The sequence below is a fragment of the Solanum stenotomum genome, chromosome 11 (assembly GCF_019186545.1).
Source record: "Solanum stenotomum isolate F172 chromosome 11, ASM1918654v1, whole genome shotgun sequence".
NCBI lineage: Eukaryota > Viridiplantae > Streptophyta > Magnoliopsida > Solanales > Solanaceae > Solanum > Solanum stenotomum.
The window spans coordinates 14481371-14493789 of record NC_064292.1 but is presented as its reverse complement, the minus strand read 5'-3'; the positions used below and the strand labels follow the sequence as shown (position 1 = coordinate 14493789).

General features: G+C 38.2%; 1 pseudogene; it reads right to left on the bottom strand.

The window, feature by feature from the left end:
- Positions 1–8074: 8074 nt before the first annotated feature.
- LOC125845572 (uncharacterized) lies at positions 8075–12419 on the bottom strand (annotated as a pseudogene).

The following is a 12419-nucleotide window of genomic DNA, read 5'->3' as shown; positions in this document are numbered from 1 at the left end:
TCAGAGAATTTTGTTGAGGAATTGCAAAAAGTATTTGAGGTCGTGCCCGTTACCGATGCTGAGCTAGTTGAACTACTTGTATATCAATTGAAAAATGTTGTTAGGACTTGGTTTGACCAGTGGAAGAAAGGTAGAGTTGAGGGAGCACCACCAGCGAGTTGGGTTGGTTTTGAGGAGGCCTTCTTGGGGAGTTTCTTTCCCCGAGAACTGAGAGAGGCCAAGGTATGAGAGTTCCTCAATCTTAAGCAAGATTCACTAAGTGTTCATAAGTATGGGTTGAAGTTCACCCAACTATCCCATTATGCTCCAGAGATGGTTGCAGATATGAGGAGTAGAATAATTTTATTTGTTGTTGGGCTGTCTCGTCGGTCGAGTAAGGAAGGTAAGGCTGCAATGCTAATAGGTGACATGGATATAGCAAGGTTGATGGTCTATAGCAATAGGTTGAGGAAGAGAAGTTGAGGGATATAGAGGAATTCAGAACTAAAAAGGCTAAGACATCAATGAATGAGTCCGGGCAGCAAAGAAATAATGCGAACCGGTCTTATTCCAACAAAAGCAAAAAGGACTTGCTCCATCATCTGCTAGTGCACCTACACCCAGAAACAAATGTGAGTACAATAGTCAAAATTCACAACACTTCAGGGCTAGACCTGCCCAATCTCAGGGTAGTGTGGCACAAGAAGGTAACTGGGATCATGCATATGCTAAGTGTGGTAGAACCCACCCAGGTAAATGTCGCGATGGCTCCACAGGCTGTTTCAAGTGTGGACAAGAGGATCACTTCATGAAAGAGTGCCCTAAGAACCGTTAAGAAAATGGAAATCAAGGCAATATAGCCCAATCTTCATCAGTTGTTCCACCAGACAGGGCTGCACCTAGAGGAGCTACTTTCAGTACTGGCGGAGGAGAAAACCGCCTTTATGCGATCACAAGTCGTCAAGAGCAAGAAAATTTTCTAGATGTTGTCACTGGTATGATCAAAGTCTTTACTCTTGATGTTTATGCTTTGCTAGACCCATGAGCAAGTTTCTTTTTTGTGACTCCTTATGTTGCAAATAATTTTGATGTTCTTTTTGAGAAACTTTGTGAACCTTTTTGTGTTTCTACACCTGTTGGGGAGTCTATTCTAGCTAAGCGAGTATATCGTGATTGTGTCATTTCCATCAATCACAAGAACACCATGGCTGATTTAGTTGAGTTAGACATGATAAATTTCGATGTCATTCTTGGTATAGACTGGCTTCATGCCTGTTATGCCTTCATTGATTGTAGAACTCGAGTTGTTAGGTTTCAAATTCCTAATGAGACAGTTATAGAGTGGAGTAGTAGTTCAGCAGTGCCTAAGGGTTGTTTCATTTTGTACCTTAAGGCGAGAAAGTTAGTTTTCGAGGGGTGTGTCTATCACTTAGTCCGAGTTAATGACTCTAGTGTTGAGATACCTCATATGGAGTTAGTTTTGTAGTAAAAGGGTTTCCAGTAGTCTTTCTTGATGATCTTCCCGGAGTCCCTCCCGAGAGAAATAGACTTCGGTATAGATATTCTTCCAGATACTCGTCCTATATCTATTCTGCCATATAGAATGGCACCAACAGAGTTGAAAAAGCTAAAAGAACAATTGAAAGATCTCCTAGATAAGGGCTTTATTCGACCAAGTGTCTCACCTTGGGGCGCTCCAGTCTTATTTGTGAGAAAGAAAGATGGTTCCCTTAGGATGTGTATAGATTACCGCCAGTTGAACAAGGTTACCATCAAGAATAAATATCCTCATTCAAGAATTGATGATCTTTTCGATCAGCTTTAGGGTGCTACTTGTTTCTCTAAGATAGACCTCAGATCAGGCTACCATCAGTTGAGGGTAAGGGAATCTGATATTCAAAAGATAGCATTCAGGACCTGTTTTGGTCATTATGAGTTCTTAGTTATGTCCTTTGGTTTGACCAATGCGCCTGCAAAATTCATGGACCTTATGAATAGAGTATTCAAGCCTTATTTAGATATGTTTGTTATCGTGTTCGTTGATGACATACTAATCTATTCAAGGAATGAAGAAGATCACGCTAATAGCTCTCCAAACTTTAAATAATAGAGAGTTATATGTCGAGTTCTCTAAGTGCGAGTTTTGGCTTGAGTCTGTGGCATTCTTAGGCCACATTGTGTCTGGAGAGGGATTTAAAATTGATACTCAAAAAATAGAGGCAGTGCAGAATTGGCCTAGACCCATATCTCCAACTAATATTAGGAGTTTCTTGGGTTTGGCTGGATATTATAGAAGGTTCGTAGAGGGGTTCTCGTATATTTCATTCCCTTTGACCAAGTTGACTCAGAAAACAGTGAAGTTTCAATGGTCTGAAGCTTATGAGAAAAGCTTTCAGGAATTGAAAAAGAGGTTGACTACTGCCCAATAGTGACCTTACCAGAAGGTACACAAAGTTTTGTTGTGTACTGTGATGCGTCTAGAGTTGGCTTGGGTTGTGTGTTAATGCAGAATGGCAAAGTTATAGCTTATGCCTCCAGACAGTTGAAAGTTCATGAGAAGAATACCCAACCCATGATCTAGAATTGGCTGTCGTAGTATTTGCTTTGAAAATATGGCACCATTATATTTATGGTGTTCATGTGGATGTATTCAATGATCACAAAAGTCTTCCGTATGTGTTTACTTAGAAAGAGCTTAATCTCAAACAAAGTAGGTGGTTAGAATTACTTAAGGATTATGACATGAGTATTCTTTATCACCCAGGTAAGGCTAATGTTGTTGTTGATGCTTTAATTAGGTTGTCTATGGGTAGTAATGCCCATGTTGAGGAAGAAAAGAGAGTTAGCGAAAGATGTGCATAAACTTGCACGATTGGGAGTTCGACTAATGGATTCCATAGAAGGAGGAGTAGTGGTGATGAATGGGGCTGAATCATCCTTAGTGTCGGAGTGAAAGAGAAACAAGACCAAGATCCTATTTTTCTTGAATTGAAGGCAAATGTTCATAAGCAAAAAGTATTGGCTTTTGAACAATGGGGAAACGGTGTGTTGAGGTATCAAGGTAGGTTGTGTGTACCAAGGGTGTATGAACTCCAAGAGAGGATCATGGAGGAAGCTCATAGCTCCAGATATTCAATTCATTCGGGTTCCACAAAAATGTATCATTATTTGAGAGAAATTTATTGGTGGAGTAGTATGAAGAAGCGCATTGCAGAGTTTGTTGCTAAGTGTCCGAATTGCCAACAAGTTAAGGTAGAGCATCAAAGGCCCGGTGGTTTGGCTCAGAATATAGAAATTTCAGAATGGAAGTGTGAGATTATCAATATGGACTTCATCACAGGTTTACCAAGGTCTCGCAGGCAACACAATTCCATTTGAGTGATTGTCAATAAAATGACAAAATCAGCCCATTTTCTACCGGTAAAGACTACCCATTCATCAGAGGATTATGCTAAGTTGTATGTTCAAGAGGTCATAATACTTCATGGGGTTCCGGTCTCCATTATTTCAGACAGAGGTACGCAATTTACTGTACAGTTTTGGAAATCATTCCAAAAAGGCTTGGGTTCAAATGTGAACTTAAGTACAGTCTTTCACCCTCAGACAGATGGTCAAGCAGAGCGTACTATTCAAACTTTAGAAGACATGTTGAGGGCCTGTGTAATTGATTTCAAAGGTAATTGGGATGATCACCTACCCCTTATTGAATTTTCTTACAACAATAGCTACCACTCTAGCATCCAAATGGCTAATTATGAAACTCTTTATAGGAGAAGATGCAGATCTCCTATTGGATGTTTTGAAGTTGGTGAAACAGGGTTGATAGGACCAAATTTAGTTCATTAAGCTATGGAGAAAGTGAAAGTGATTCAAAAGAGGCTGAAAACGACGCAGAGTCATCAGAAATCCTACACTAATGTTAGGAGAAGGGAGTTAAAGTTTGAAGTAGATGATTGAGTATGCTTGAAATTTTCACCCATGAAGGGTGTTATGAGGTTTGGTAAGAAGGGGAAGCTTAGTCCCCAGTATATTGGCCCTTACAGAATATCCAGAAAGGTTGGTAATGCAGCTTATGAGTTAAAGCTACCCCAAGAGTTAGCAGCGGTTCATCCGGTATTTCATATTTCCCTGTTGAAGAAGTGAATGAGAGATTCTTCACTTATCATACCAACTGAAGATATTGGTATCAAGGATAGCTTATCTTATGAAGAGATTCCGGTTCAAATTCAAGATCGTCAAGTTCGCAAGTTGAGGACTAAAGTAGCATCAGTCAAAGTTCTTCGGAGGAACCAGTTTGTTGAGGAAGCTACTTGGGAAGCTGAAAAAGATATGAAGAAGAGGTATCCACATCTCTTTGAGACCGGAGACATTCCAGATCAAGGTACTAATTCTCTTCTTAGTACTCTTTAATTTATAAGTTGGCATGTTGTATTTGTATTGCTTGTTGGGTGTTTCAGTTGAATGTTAGATGTTACACCCTTAGCCTAGTGAGACTAGTAAGATTAATCTCATTCGAGGACGAATGTTTCCAAGGGGGAGATATTGTAACATCTCGCTAATTGAAAGAATTACAAAGAGTTAGAATTGGAAATAGTCATTTTATGAAAGAATGGAAAATCTGGAAATTTGTTAAGTTATGTTAAGTTTGGGTTTTTGGTAAACTTCAAACGACCACAACTCCTAGATCAAGATGATTTAGGTGTGCTTCTAGATACTGTAGGAAATATATTGGAATTATCTTTCCAACTTCACCGAGTTTGCGCGATTCCGAGTTCGTATGAGTGAGATATACCTATTGGAAGTTGGGGTGTTCGAATAAGGAAAGTGTAATCCAGATTTTGGAAGGGTAGTTTGGTCTTTTCCTTACCAAATTACTTTATTTCATTTTGAGAGAAGAGAGAAGAAGAGGAGAAGGAGCAAGAATCGTCAAGTTCTTCAAGAATCACTTGTTGATTTCGTCAAGGGTTGATCCCTACGAGGTATGTGAGACTTTCATAACGTTGGCTTCGTTCACCCACGTGTCAAGCATGTTTATTTCAGCATGAATTCGTCCAAAAATGGTTGAAAGGTTGATGTTTTTGATATGTGTTCATGAATTTGTTTTCGTTCTTGAATTGGGCTGAGATAAAAAAGTTTTGAGATTATTGCGTCAAATTATGGAGTTGTTTTGAGTTAGGTTCTTAGGTACATTAACTGGGTATGTGAATCTAAAGAAAATTTGGGAAAAAGAACCGAGTTTAGGCGAATTGGGGCTGGAAAACGAATAAGGAAAAAGTCGGGCGAATCTGGTACCAGGTCCGCGACGCAGACCTGTTCCTCAGGATGGGAAAATTCTCCTCGCATCGCGGAGTGGTCACGAACCGTTCTGCCTCAAAAAATATTTTTGCGACCAAATATTTAAACACATCTCCGCATCGCGGATTAGTTTCCAGACAGTGATTTCCTGATCGTTTCTATGTTTAACTATCTAAAAACCCTCATAAACATCATGAGATCCTTTCTATCACAAATCACAATCCTTGAATCCATAAATTCAAATTCAAGGATAAGAGTCAAGTTTAGAAGTTAAGAATCAAGTCAAGAGAAGTTCGTAAAGTATTTCAAAAGTCTTTCACAAACGTTTTATCTTTGTTTTAAGACTTAAGCTTTGAGTTGAGGAAAGAGTAAGAGTAAAGTTCATTTCTTCAAAGATTATACGGGAACTAAGTATTCCCAAAAGTTAAAAATGTTTTCACATTTGAGTAAGAAGGGAAACACTGATTTCCAAGAGAGCTTTTAAGCTAAGTTTTGAGTAATTATCTCAAACCAAAGAAAGAAGTTTTGTTTTAAAAACATATGAGCTAAGTATATTTTGGGAGTAGTATTAAGCACCGATATGGGGATACGAGTTCATAATAACTCAAGTCTCCATAAATCATGTAGCTATCATGGGTAGTAAAGGATCACACTCTTTAGATGATTCCTTAAGTGCTTTTTAGCATAGACTAGTGGATCCACTTAGTTAAGGCGTTCTATATAACGGCAAAGTATAGGACAGTTCTGGCAGCGTGGGCAAGACGTTGTATCACCACTTAGGCTCGTAGTAGTGGTTGTCGGTTAGAGAAACTCCCACAGTATTACTTACTTTATTATATGAGTAAGTTGAGTTGTTATTGCATTTTCTTTAACAAACTGAGCTGCTTTCTACTGTTTTAAAAAGCTTTCTATATATTATATATTGCATGTGTATTATTGCTTTATATTGAGTTAAGTTATTCATGAGTTGAGTAAAGCCAAGGTAAGTGTTTCTTTCAGATTCCTTTCAAGCTTATGTTATGTTTAATATTCCCCTCGTATACTCGTACATCCAATGTACTGATGCCATTTGGCAGACATCATTTTATGATGCAGACACAGGTAATCAGGATCAACATCCAAGGCTCCGTTGATCCAATTAAGCACTCAGAGTCAGTTGGTGAGCCTCATTGCTTTGTGGAGGACTCATTTTACTTTGCTTTCTAGTATTTCAGTTGTTAGGATGATCGGGGGTCTTGTCCCGACACCCCTTCTTGTTTTAGAGGCTTCATAGACGGTTAGTAGTTCAATTGTCTTTACATTATTATTTCATATGTTAAGACTCGAGTTGCCATTTTGGCCTAGTTGAATGTTTGACATTTAAACGTTCTAAGTTATTTTATTAAACAGTTGAGTAGACGTGCATTTGATCATTATAATAATGCTTAGAGTCTTCTGTTGAGTAAGTAAGTTAGGCCAAGGGTTTGCTTGAGGCCAGTAATGGTTCTCGAGTGCCAGCCACGTCCGAGGTGTAGGCTCGGGGCGTGACAATATTCTAATCATCCATAGTTAAAGTGCATAGGCATGGTACTCCAGTCATCCATAGTTAGTGTACCGTCGTGGTACCCGAGTCAATCAATAATCAGAAACAATCATGCACAATCACAAGCACAATAAACATTACGACTTGAAAACCATAAGTCACAATAACAAGTCCATTGTATTAGATTATCAACATGTTGTCATTTCATATGTCCCCCTATGTATTCCCTACCATGAATTGCATCAATGATACTACAAAGCAGTAGACATGTATACATACATAGACCAAAATCATACAACCATCACCTACCTCAAATCAAGCCTGTTGAAAATTCTAATAAACCTGAGCTTTTCCCTTACAAAGTGCCTCGACTTGTTCTTAGTCTAAAACAAATAATAAAAGCAACAATCAGTCACTAACAACCTATTAATTATCCGGATCATCAGCAAATCTTTACCCCAGACCAATATATAAGGCTTAAAAATCAAAGCACAAGGTTGGGGAGTCAAAATCTTACCATTACCGACGAATTTCATGGAAAATGAGTGTAAACAACCCAAAATCGTCCCTCCCACCTCCAAGAACAAAAGTGCAGAAATTAGGAGGTTTCGGGGTTGTTTCTGCATAAAATATTATTTCGCCCCTTTATAGCAGCCCAGCCCGCTATAGCGGAACTTACCCTGCTATAACAGTATGCACACCGCTATAGTGGGACGCTTCCAGCTATAGTGGGATAGTCGAAAGTACTACATCTCGGAAATCCGAGAAAAGTCACTTTTTTATAAGACAACATATTCCCTTTGACGTCTCGACATATCTCTTCCAATCAATTTTGAGAGTTCTACTTACCCGAATTTAATTCCATAAAGCCATATGGACTCCTTATTAATGTCTCGACATATCTTGCATATATATTTTTTTTCTCTAATATTAATCTCATCTACACTAGTAGTTTGCCGAACATATGGAAGAATTAGGAGGGTATTTTGGTCAATTTATTTTTTATTAAAATTATGTAAGGACAAAAGTTAACGATCATCAATATGAGGGGCAAAAATTTAAGACCATCCTTATGGTATCTTGTTCTTACAAATTTACTCTATACAACATTTAGTACCATGCTGAGTTTAACAAGACCAACCAATTGCGGGGATAATTTTTTCTTGAACTACCAAACATTGTATAACTTGCACGAAAACTTATATGTTGGGGGAGTTGGGAATTTCGTTAATAAAATCAGCCAAACGACCAGTTAATTAGCGTTATTATTATTTGAAACCACTATGATTGAATGTTGAAATACACAGTATAAGATTCATCTTTGAAGCTGAGTAATGGTGCCAAAAGAAAGTTTCTCTTAGCACCTTTTGCCACAAAGCTGATAGGGTGATACTGGGTAATCCCATTTCCTAACATAAAACTTGTTGCCTGTTTGAATTCAGCATCGAAGGACGACTTCGAATTGCAGTTAAGCTTGACACTTGATACATCTTTGTAGTCCACACCACTATACATGAAGCAACCACTTTTGTCATCAGATTCTAACGAAACTGTCCCGTCCTTCCCATCTAATCCTGCAACCAAACGGAACAACGACCAAATGCCATCCGAGGACTGTGTGATCCCGAGACTTGTGCCATTTCCTAGATGAGTTATGAACATTCCAGGGAAATCAAAGGGCTCTAACATGACTAGTAGTCCGATAAAATCTTTTGGTTCGGAAAGATTGACAGATTGTTTGTCATTTGAGATGATTCTGAAGGTAGCACTGACAGCAGAATCTGTTCCGGTTTCAGGGTACTTCTCCATTTGAATAGAGCGGTTCGTGCTTGTCATGACAAATGTTTCATTACTAGATTCTTGTGTTAGAGATATTAGATAAGAATTATACTCCCATGGAACTGGAGTTATCAAATCTGAGAGAGAAGTGGATTTTTTTTCAATATCCCAATCGCCAGTAGAATGGCCCGCGAGAAGGTATATATGGACCATAAAGAATTGCCTGTATCGATGCATATTCTAGACGGTCATCTAAAGCACCATTTAGAAGAGTGTGTTAGTAGCTATAATGTATGATCCAATAGTTTTTTTGAATAGAGACATATAACATTGATCGGACAAAGAAAAATCTTAATTATCACCTTTAATAGCCTCTGTTCGAAGATTCATAGGAAGCTCCATGTTGATTTTTTCACCTGAGCCCCAACCCTTGGTGATCGATAGGAAGTTACCTGGTGGAGGTAGAGATAAATTCTCCCCGTTCAAGGATGCTTTTGCACTACTTGAATCTGTCCAACTTGGTATCCTCAGATTCAATGTAGATGGTGCACTAGTTTCATTCTGAAAGAATTATTAATCACAACAAGTTATGTTCAAAACAGGAGCGGCTTAAGTATATCAGTGGGCTAAAGTCAAAAATGTCATTTTGAGGCTCGGAAATTGGAGTAGTGCATTCTATCAAATATTACAAGTTCCAACAAATGAATAAAGGAACAAAGTAAATTAGAATGCGTACCCCCTTTGATGACACTGTTATTGTCACTAGAAGGCGATTGTCCCACGAAACAACAGGGTCTACACTCTGACTCACCACAATTTGCTCAGATTTCCAATCAAGAGTGCTAGATATATACTGGATGATGTAGAGCCCAGGAGAATTCCCTTTCTCTTCGAAATAAATAGAATCTCCCAATTTGGAGAATGATTCAATCCCTATAGAGGAAAATGGGAAAATACAACTTAAATTCATTCCATTTTTTTAAGCTATAGATCTTTGGGGGTAAACTCAGAAAATCACAAAATTTTGTTGCAGACATAAATATATTTGCTGTGCCAGGGGCATAGAGAAGATTGTTCTTTGCAAGAAAAGTAGGGTCCCGTATGTCCAATCTTTGATAGACAGAGTTACCTGGTACTTATACTGGTAGGAGGTAGCAACTACCCATAGAATTATCTAGGTGTCCGTACACTAGTATGGACACCACGACTATAAAAAAAAGACAGAAGGGCGTAAGATCAGAGTGTATTTATTCCAACACCTGTTCCATAGCAACACCAAAAGTCATTAAACGGCGATCCCCATTTATGGTAGGTCTGAGCTTTGGAAGCACCCGGTCGAAGTGGAAGCATATATATCATCACTCCAGGATCTCTGCCCCTTTGGATACTGAGCACACCATTTGTTAATGCGCGTTCATAATAATCAGCATATGCTATTTCTTTCGTCCATCTGAACAAGTGGCGGGAAACCTACAAATGATTCACATTTTTCCATAAATAAACACTCTCTTCCCCTACGAGCGAAATAGGAAACAACACACAAAAAAAACCAATGAGCGCACCTTTAGCATATTATAGGTAGTACACGATTCTCCGGTCTCTTTGCTTAGCTTGCTTGCTAACCTCTTCGGATCAGACCTGCTCAGGTTGGTATCAAAGAGAAGGGGAGATACAAAGAACTTTAAATCAAGTAAGCCAAACAAAGGAATTAACTTTGTGCATACTATGCTTAATAGTAAACAAATAAATAGAACTGTTCATCTCCGTTAGATTTTTTAGACTGTACTACCAAAATTCATCGGCTGATGTCCCTCCAGTTGCGTAGACGTGGGAAGAATTGACAATATCCATGAAGAACATCCCAATTTCCTAAAGAAAAAAAATGTTGCATTTACTCCTAAGTAAACCAGTGGAAACACCAGGACTACAGAACTTACTCCTGAAAAGATAGTTTTCCAAAATCAAAAACATTTACCTTAGAAATTGGATCACCAGTAATCTCATAACGCAGTTGTGATCCAATAACAATTGGAATGTGTGTATTTGCATGAAAATTCGATATGTCATCAGCCTAACAGAAGAGATAGGGGAAAGATATTACACACACAACTATATATTGTAATCATGGATCATATATGATCAGCCTAAACCAAAAGAAAAACAGAAATTACAAGATTAAAAATCAAATTTAGTTATACAAAAATTAAGAAACAGAAATGACTTTCCCAGTAAATAACTTGGTTCGTTCTCAAATGTGCGAATGAGGTGCTTCGATTATAGTCAACACAGCAATTAGTTGAATCATAGCAAGTAATGGTAATAGATACCAGTCGATATTTAGTATGTTACAATGTGAGAATGTGGAGAACGGGGATTTATACCTTAACAGCTAAGCGTCCTAAAAAGCATGGTTTGTCAAAAAGATGAGCCAACACTAGGTGCTTTGAATTACCCTGCAACAGCATTTAGAGGATGATAAAAGTAAGATTATTCAGATAATCACAAAGAGTATGATATATGCATATTGTTGCTTATGTGAGGCGATTAATGACAAAACATTGTGCTAAGGAAAGCTGCAATTTGCAAAATCAAATTAGTTAAGTTTTAGATATTAGGACAGGAAAGGTTAGACTGTACTGTTATTCTGTACAGCCTATAAAGAACATCATTCATGCCACCAAATTCTTCATTTAACGAATCCCAGTGCCTTTGAATAGTATACTTGGTGATCACATTTTGCACCCGATCGTAGAAGTAATCAACCATCCATGTAGTCATATTCAAAGCTTTTGGATTGCCAGCTAAAGCATACTGATCCAAAAGACCTGCCATTATCTGTCAAAGTCCAATTTAGTTAAGCGGAGCATAAATGGCGTTAAGAAGCAAGAATTGAACATCTACCTTATGAATTGTATAATACGGTGCCCAGACTGGTTGTATAGCTTCAACGCGATCAAATTGCTCTGATGGGAAGGCAGAAAGATACCCTGTACCCATCTTTTCCTGGCATTCATTTAGTGCAGAAACCACAGCATACATTTTCTCTCCAAGACTGTCATTGTAGGTGCTAGCCCACATCTGTGCTGTGGCACTAAGGTAATGACCTTCAAGTTACAGCAAACTGTCAGCTAAGCGATACGAGTTTGCATAAAACTGAACATATTGGAATATACAAGTAGTTGTCTCTCAAAGTAACATTCAGAAACTCATAAAGTTTGATTCTTGAATCATGTGAGTTGAGGCTTGAATCCTCACTGTATCGCGAACAACCAAAATTCATCCATAAATCAAATGCTGAAAGATAGAAAGTAGAACTAACCAACAAAATGACCTCGAACCTCCATCTCTGGTTTCTCCCAACCTCCATATGGCTTACCACGAGTCTCCAGACCAGCTGTTTTCCTAAAACTCCAAACCAATCTATCAACATCAAGCATTAACAAGTATTCCAAATTAGTTTGCTGAGCAACTCCATACATTGAATTTGATTCCAATCTCACATCATGGAGTGAAACCTCATTCAACAAACCATAAACTTCTCCAAGACCACCCGAATTCTTCATCTTTCTATACGTCATAGCCCAATCAAACTCGTCTTCCTCCCTCAACACCTTCCTAGGAAGCAAGTTAAGCCAGGCCGAATCATCGGTAGGAGTCAAATGGTAATGACTAAAAATCTCTTGTTTTAAAGTTTCATTCTTTGAAGACAATAACTCATATCTAAAAGTATGTGATGACAATGGAGTATAAATGTTTGTACACTCTTTACAATGAACACCACCATATAACATAGAAAAAAAAGCCAATACTCCTAACAACTTGAAAAACACTAAAGATTTCATCC